The sequence below is a fragment of the Vigna unguiculata genome, chromosome 10, assembly GCF_004118075.2.
Source record: "Vigna unguiculata cultivar IT97K-499-35 chromosome 10, ASM411807v1, whole genome shotgun sequence".
Classification (NCBI taxonomy): Eukaryota; Viridiplantae; Streptophyta; class Magnoliopsida; order Fabales; family Fabaceae; genus Vigna; species Vigna unguiculata.
The window spans coordinates 11,108,530-11,118,193 of record NC_040288.1 but is presented as its reverse complement, the minus strand read 5'-3'; the positions used below and the strand labels follow the sequence as shown (position 1 = coordinate 11,118,193).

Below are 9,664 nucleotides of genomic sequence, written 5' to 3'. Positions count from 1 at the left end.
AATTTTTTTTTGTTTCATATGACAGAAAAATAACATAGAAGAGGAAATTCAAACCAGAACCTTGCTCTAGATACTAGATGATACGATCCTATCCAGGAAAGAGTATGATCGTTTCTGAATTTGAATCCTCAAGAGGCATGACACGAATAAATCAGAGAAGAATGCGAAATAAGACAGAGATGGAGGACGCCACAATCTAGCAGATTGATAAGTCAAGTGAAGATTCGCCACAAAGATGTTAATCTTTGATAAGAACCAGAGGCCTAAGCCAAGAACAAAGAGAACCCTCTCTTTAATGAAAATCAAATTCAATATATGACTAAAAGTTCTACATCAGTTTTTAGTACCTTTATTTATAGGCACATAAGTTTAAGCAAACATGCAAACCCTACAAGAAGGCCCAAGCCCAAAACATAAAAGCATAAACTAATTATAAAAGAAAGCTCAAAACTCAAAAACATAAAACATAACTAATTTCTAAAAGAAAACCCAAAAGTTCATCTTCAAGTTCTTCTTGTATGGAATCTTGGGATAGTCCTCTATCAATTACTTTGTTAGAACAATCCAAACTACAATCCATGTGAAGTATTATTTGACAATACAAAGTTGATGAGGAAATCATTCAAAACTTGACACTAAGCACAGATGTGGTTCGCGAGTGATATAAAGAGTTGATAAAGTCAATAAAAAAACAACATTTTAATGTTAACAATTATTTTAATATCTATAATTATTAATTATTTCTTTAAATTATTAAACTTTTCAAAATCATATATATATATATATATATATATATATATATATTTATATATATATATATATATATATAAATTTTCAAAATATATACTAAATTATTTCATTATATACATAGTAGATTATTTAATTAATTGAATAATATATATATATATATATATATATAAATGTTTAAATATTATAATATTTAATATATATATATATATATATATATATATATATTTATATATATATATATATATATATAATTAAAAAAACGAAAAAAGCCTGTGCATACGCACGAGTATAAATACTAGTTTTCAACTAAAACAGAAGTAATAAATGTAAACACAAGGCACCAAATTAGTCATCAAAGTACATGCCATCAAAAAATGAAAGTACTATTTGATGTAAGTGTTCATCAAAGTACATGCCACCAAAAAATGAAAGTACTATTGAAGTAAGTGTTCCACTTTTTAGTTGAGACATTAATAAGAACCAAAAAAGCTGAAATCTTTTTTTTTTTTGAATCTTATGGTGACAAAAAATCATTTCCAATAAGATTAACAGTAATAGGATAAAAGTAACAAGTCCGATGGTAAAAAGGGTCTATGCCTCATTAATATATGAATCAAGTGGAGGAGAGGAGGACACAGAAGGAAAACTCTAGTGGAAAAACTCCATAATTGGTAAGTTGACAGCTATGACTCGAAACGCTTTCATGATAAGAATTAAGGAAGGTGATCTTAAGGGTCGTGCTTATACATGCTATAAGTTCATGACACAAATGAAATCAAACTGTTTATGACACAAAATACTTCATAAATTGAAAATTGAATCAGTAGAAGTTTTTGCAATTTTGTCTAGACACATACCACTGGGACTCATAATGATTGCTACATGACACAATACTTCAACAAACTATCCCTCGGATTTCATTTCTCCTCAAGGAAATTTAGTCCACTACTTTCAGTATTATATAAATCATCATAGGAAATTCCATTCATGACAATAAAGTACAATAAAGTATAGATCCTTTGGGTTTCACACAGCATCCCCACAAACAAAAATAGGGGAAGAGAAAATAGAAGAAGGAAAAAGCAGAACAGGGAAAGCAAGATGGCCTTAATATCTGGTCCTGTCTGGGATCAATGTGACTTAGATGCAAATTAAAAATATGGATTCAAATCCTAGGCCCACTTCAAGACATGGGAACAAAGAGTTCAAACACCCACAATATTTGGCTGGTTAACATACAAACCAAAATATTTGAAGAAAACACACATTCACAACCAGAGTGTGGTTAGGTCAACACCCACAAAACATATTACAAAAAATATTATATCTTTGTAATCACGAGACAGAAAAGAGTAAATTCAAATTCTGACAATCATATACCGAACCAATTAAATTCTTACTAGAAATTCAGAAAACTGAAAAATTTTGAAACTAGGTTGAAGGGTCGATTTAACAACACTACACATATTCTTATGAAAATAAAAGTCTTTAGATAATTATCAGGCCTCTTCAATTTTTGGTCCCACTTTTGATCGAATTTGTTTGAGCTCCAATTTTAACAATATTAATTCTTTTTATTCATGATGTATATTTATGTGATGTATATTTATTTAGAGTTTCGATCATCGTGCATACCTGAAACTTTATTTATTTATTTATAATTTTAATCGTAAAATTGTAAAATTTTAACAAATTTTTATGTGAAAATAATTCATATCTATAAATATCAAAGTTTTGTACCCTTTAAAAATAATTTTAGTATTATCTTTCTATAAAAGTTCTTAATTTAATTATAAAGTTCTCAAAATTTAAATTTTCCTATAACCATTTTAATTATTAATTACAATTTGTAATTTTTACATAATTAATATATGTCAATTAATAATTTGTTAAAGGTAACCATCATAATTAATATATTATTTTTCTAATTTTATATTTCATAATTATATAATTTTACAATTTTATAAATTTATAATGGCTTGATTATAAAATATAAAAACATTATCCGTAAAATTAAATAATTAAAAAATTAAAAAATTAAAAAATTAAAAAAATATGAAATTAAAATTAAAAAATATATTTTTTATTTATATTTAGTAATTTTAATAATTTTATTATTATCTGATAATCTAATTTTATATTTTATAATTTTGTATAATGTTTATCTTTTTATTTGCTTTAAGAATAGTTTTAGTTAAATTTATTAAATCTTTGGAAGAGATCTTCGTCACTAAAATTTAATAATTTTTGTTAAATACAGTCAATTTTTAGAGAAGATCTTCGTCATTAACCAGTAAGAAACTCGTGCATACGCACAGGTCGTATTTTTTTTCATTTTATATTTTATAATTTTTAAAACAGATTTTATTTTGTTATATATAAATCAATGATTTGAATATTATTATTACTGGTTTAATTATATATAATAATTAATTTCTTATTTAAATATATTACTGATTTAATTAATTATAACAATTTGTAATAATAGTATTAATAATAATAATAATATTATTATTAATATTAATAATATTAATATTAATATTAATAATATTAATATTAATATTAATAATATCATTATTATATTAAAATAAAATGTGTATGTATGGTGTTGTTAAAGTAAAATATAGAAATATTATGTAATATTGTCTAGTATAAATTAAATACAACATAAAATTGATGTTAAATTTTTTGAATTGAAACACGTAGATATAAATACTTGTATGTTATATTAAAGTGAAAGGCATATGCACGGATAATTATTTAAGTAAAATGTAAGCATATGGTGTTATATGGTCCCGTACAAAATATATACACCATAAATTGATGTTAAATTTTTTAAATAGAAATCCATGTAGATATAAATAAAAACATGTATATTATATTAAAATAAAATATGTATCCATGAGCTGTTGTTAAAGTAAAATGTAGGCATATTGTGTAATAAGGTTCTGAATAAATTAAATACAACATGAGATTGAATGTATTAACATTTTTTAAATAGAAACACATGTACATATAAACCTTTGAATGTTATATTAAAATGATATGTGTATGCATGGATCGTTATTAAAGTAAAATGTAGGCATTTGGTGTAATATGACTCTTACAAAATATATATAACATGAAATTGATATTAAAATTATTAGCCTTAAATATACATTTGGTCCCTATTTTTGTTGTTTTTATTCAATTTAGTCCCTATTCTCATTTTGTGTTCAATTAGGTTCTTATTTTCGTCAAATTATGGTCAATTTGGTCCTTTTCACTAACAATGTTTAAATAATTAACGTTTTTTAATAGTACATGCCACGTGTCAGTTCCTGGTTTTTTTAATTTTTTTTATTTTTTTTTAATTTTTTAATTTTTTTAATTTTTTTAATTTTTTAATTTCAAAAAAATTGTCCATGTGTCAAGTCACGATTGTGCCACATGTCAATGCTAGTGTCACATTTCAGTTTGTGGTAGTATTATTAAATTTAATTATAAATTGAATAAATTCTTATATTTAATTGCTAAATAGAATATAATTATTTAAAATAATTATAAGAATATAATTATTTTTTTTTTCTTTCTAATATTTATATTCTAAAATACTTTTAAAATTGATATATAAAAATATTTTAAATATTCAAAATATTTTAGAAAAATAAACTAATATTTGTAAAATTAACATTTAAATATAAAATATTTTAGATTTTAATATCTAAAATGAAATAAAAATATTAAATATTTTAAATTTAAATGTGAATTTTACAAATCTTAATATATATTTTAAAAATTTTAATAATTATATTTTAATAATATTTAAATAATTATATTCTATTTAACAATTGAATCTAAGAATTATATTCAATTTATAATTAAATATTATAATTTATAATTGAATTTAAAAAATAACTAATAATAATGTCAATTTTAAAAATTGAATGGTTCTATTTTAACAAAATTTGGGATAAAATTAAACAAAAATAATGAATACAGGGACTGAATTGAACAAAAATAACGAATATCTGGATTAAATTGAATAAAAAGAAATAACACAACCACAAATTGACACGTGGCACTAGCATTGACACGTGGCACAATTGTGACTTGACACGTGGACAATTTTTTGAAATTAAATAAATTATAAAAAATTATAAAAATAATAAAAATAATTATAAAATAATTAAAACAAAATTAAAAAAAAATCAAAAAGACCAGTAGCTGACACATGACATGTACTATTCAAAAACGTTAACTATTTAAACACCGTTAGTGAAAATGATCAAATTGACCACAATTTGACGAAAATGATGACCTAATTGAACAGAAAACGAAAATAGGGACCAAATTGAATAAAAATAACAAAAATATTGACCAAATATATATTTAAGCCAAATTATTAAATATAAACTTATATAGATATAAACACATGTACATTATATTAAAATAAAATGTGTATCCACAAATCGTTGTTAGTGTAAAATGTAGGCCTATTGTGTAATATTGTCCCGTATAAAATAATACAACATGAAATTGGTGTTAAAATTTTTAATTAGAAACACATATAGATTTAACACATGTATATTATATTAAAATAAAATGAGTATGCATAGGTCATTGCTAAAGTAAAATGTAGCCATATTCATTGGCGGAACTTTATTATGACTAAGGGGAGCCATGGCTCCCCAAAAGTCTTTTTAATTTTATTTTTTATATGTAATTTATATATTTTATATATATATATATATATATATATATATATATATATATATATATATAATATACATATATATATATATATATATATATAATATACATATATATATATATATATATATATTATATATATATATTATATATATATATATATATATATATATATGTATATGTATATTATATATATATATATAATATACATATATATATATATAATATATATATATATATATATATATATATAATATACATATATATATATATATATATATATATTATATATATATATTATATATATATATATATATATATATAATATATATATATAATATATATATATATATATATATATATATATATATATATATATATATATATAATATATATAATATACATATATATATATATATATATATTATATATATATATATATGTATATTATATATATATATATATATATATATATATATATTAAGTTTTGAAAAGTTTTTATCATTTAATTTATATATATATATATATATCTTATTTATTTATGTATTTTTATTGTTTAAAAAATAAAATAAAAATCAATTTGGTGGATGTTCGTTAATAAAAAGAAATAGGATTTTGTCTCCGTACATAAGGTTCTTTTTTCAATAAGTTATCTAGAAAATATAAAAGTAAAAAGAAAGATAAAAAGATAATCAGTGAAGATATGGAAGAACAAATAGATTGAGGAATGTATTATCACAATATATCTCATTAATCAAGTTTAGTATTCTATTATGATTTATGTATTTTAAATTTATGATTCTCTTATAACTATTACGATGTTTTTCCCAACTTAAGTTTTCCCCAAATTAGTATGAACCCTAATCAAGATTTTAGGAATTATTTTATGAAATTGGCATGAACTATTGTAGTTTTCCTTATATTAGTATAATTCTAAATTATGAAATTTAAGGATTTTGTATTTTCAATTTAAATTTGTAAAATTTTATGAATGTATCTGGGTTGCATTGCAAATTTTGTTACACATAATAAATAAGTTGAATAGTCTTAAATTGGAATAGAAATGAAAAATATTAGAAATTGGAAAGTACATTCGTAAATCAATGTAGAAAAATAATTTAAGTAGAGGAAAATGAAAAGTTTATTTGTTTAATTAAAAAAATTATATATATAAAAAAATTTAATTTGGCACTGTAACACCCTAGATGGATATTACTAGATAAAGCATATATCATAAAATTTCTTTTGGATTTAAGACATTATATAAAGTTCCCAAGTGCGGGAAAATTTAAAACTTATCTCGCTGTAGTTCAATCACACTACTCCATCTTTATTACATGTTCATAATAGAGAAAAAGCATCATAAAATTTATTACAAAATGCATGAAAATAAAACATAGAGAACAATCCCCCATCGTCTGCCTCGCTCTGTCACTATGCATCGGCGTTCTCACCTGGATTCACATATGTTCCCGCGTGACAAGTCACATGATCATCGCCAAACACAAACAGAAAGGGTGAGCTGAGAAAGAAAAATAATACAATCAATAAAATAATAAAAATTAACCCGCACCCGATCTATCTTAGCACAATTTTTAGTTTATTGACTTCTTGATAACATTACACCCCAATCTCATAACCTATATGAGAAAGATCCATTCACAACCTTGGTCCTTAGGGATTATCATGCTTCCACGAACGTACCCGCTCGTGGTCTAGCTCTACGGACCTCCCCGCTCGTAGTCTAACTCTACGAACCTACCCGGTCATAGTCCAACATGCGTGAACACCTACTATGAACCTTCCCGCTCATAGCAGCCTCAAGTGTGAGCACGAAACATACGAACATCCCCGCTCGTATCCCCACACAAGAGTACAACAGATACGAACCTCCCCACCCGCATCAATCACACATCTCAAATCTCCATTACGAACATTCCTGCTCGTAACTAATCTAGCATATCCCTGACATTTTTAAATAGAAACACATGTACATACAAACATATGTACATTACATTAAAATGAAATGCATATGCACCGGTTGGTGCTAAAGTAAAATGTAGGCATACTGTGTAATATGGTCCTGTACAAAATATATATAACATGAAATTGATGTTAAATTTTTAAATAGAAACACATGTATATTATATTAAAATAATATGGGGTTAAATATGTTTTTGGTCCCTTAACTTTCAGTAAATTTTGGAATTAGTCTATTTCGAAACTTTGTACCAATAGTCCACATGCGGGAATAATTTGCCACGACCACAATTCGTGACACCAAGTGGAGTTCCCCAAAACGAATCACAGTCTGTAGTTGTCCCCAAACTACCAAACTCAATCAGTTACACTAAAGAGGACAATCTTCCGAAACCCCGCCGTACAAGTCACGATCTCTCACACTCCACTGGACTTCCAAAACCACCAAGCTACAACCTCGAGTGGCCACGTTTTACCCCAATACAAGTTACACTCCATCCAGACCTCCATCCAAGCCGTGTAGAATTATCCTCGTAGTCCAATTCAACACCCCAAACCGCCTGGCGCATCACACATGTTGCCTGGCTTTGTCTGGTTCCAGACCGCCTGGCGGACACCTCACGCCACCAGGCGCCATGCACTTTCTTAGAGCCTCTACCCGATCTTCTCTTCCTGGCGGAATCACCCTTTCCGCCAGTGCCACGCGTTGCAGGCTTTTTCTGGTTTTCCTTTATCGCCTGGCGGCACACCCCACACCGCTAGGCGCCACACTAGTAACGTCCTGCTACTAATTTTTTTGGAACTTTGGAGCAAGTTCCAAAGAACCCCAAGCACTCAACATACAATCCATAACATCAAATATGCTTATTCAGTCATAATCACATGGCTGGATCACAATCCAACACAATCACATACATCATGAATTCATTACACCATCACTTAAGGTTTCACAATAATCCCTTACACATTTTATTTTATCAATAAATCATGCCATATTGAATTTAACTCCAAAACATTTTCTACAATATTCTATTCATTCCAAATGCATTATGCCAAGCCCACAATTTATCATCACTATGCATTTTAAAGACTTCCAATCTAGCAACCATGTGTGTCATATATCTCCAGCTACAGACATCCAAACTAAGATCACACTGTTCAAACTAAAGAGCAACATGTTATGAACCCTCTGTCAAAAATTCAGCTAAATCAAATGGTTAACGAACCAGAAAATGTAGTTTTACGAAAACTGCGTAGACCAGAAAATTCATAGTCGCCAGCGACTTGATCTTGCCGCCCAACGAAACAAGATCAGTGACCTAGCGCCTAGTGGCAAGAAACCACCGCCCGGCGATCCCTACTGCACGAAAAATCCGAAAAACAGCATAATTGCACCTACTTTGGTCAATTTAAATGCACTCAATTGCAAATCACATAATCAAGCACCAATTATTCATCCAAAGTTATCCATATATATATATATATATATATATATATATATATATATATAAATTATGACTGTATTGATTTCCTAAGTTAATCTTTATATATATATCTTGCTCAATTTTATAATTTCGGAAACCCTTAACACTTTTGGTTATGAAATTGTCAATCTCAAGTGCCAGACAATATAACATAGAAATGTATATCGGTTACTTACAAAAAAAATAATGTAATCAAATAATGTATAAATAAATATTCATATAAAACTAATATATATAATAACCAAAGGAAATAAATTTGTCCCGAAATGGTTCAAAGAGAACCCATCACCCCACACATAATAAGGTTATGTACCCCATAACCGAAGAAAAGAAACATATGAAAACCACAAGAATCATACCATCACATACAGATTTCACAACATTCATCGGATAACAAAAGATAAGAAACGAAAACAGGTCTAACTTCCCCTAACCTGGAATTCTGTCTCCAAAAGTACTCTTAGAATCCTTCCTTACACCATAATTGATCTCCCATTTGATCTCCACCCTTGGGCACTCCTTTCAGCCTTCTAACACTTTCCTAAGTTATATTTTTAGGGTTCTAAAACTCCGTTTTGGTAGTCACACAAAAATGTCTTCCCAAGAGCACCACTCTCCTCCCTTTTCATCCATTATTAGCCTTATTAATTCTCCCTTAATTACCCAAAACGAAAATAACAATTAACACCATTAACATGTGAGTTCATTGGAGTGTAACAGATTATTCCATGCCTCTTTGGTTTCTTTGATGGCTACTA

General features: G+C 26.4%; 1 non-coding gene across 1 annotated transcript; it reads right to left on the bottom strand.

Annotated features, from left to right (window-relative positions):
- Positions 1-1,654: 1,654 nt before the first annotated feature.
- Positions 1,655-1,730, bottom strand: LOC114167999. Its single transcript, XR_003600597.1, has one exon. It is a non-coding gene; the product is annotated as a small nucleolar RNA R21 (small nucleolar RNA).
- Positions 1,731-9,664: the final 7,934 nt, after the last annotated feature.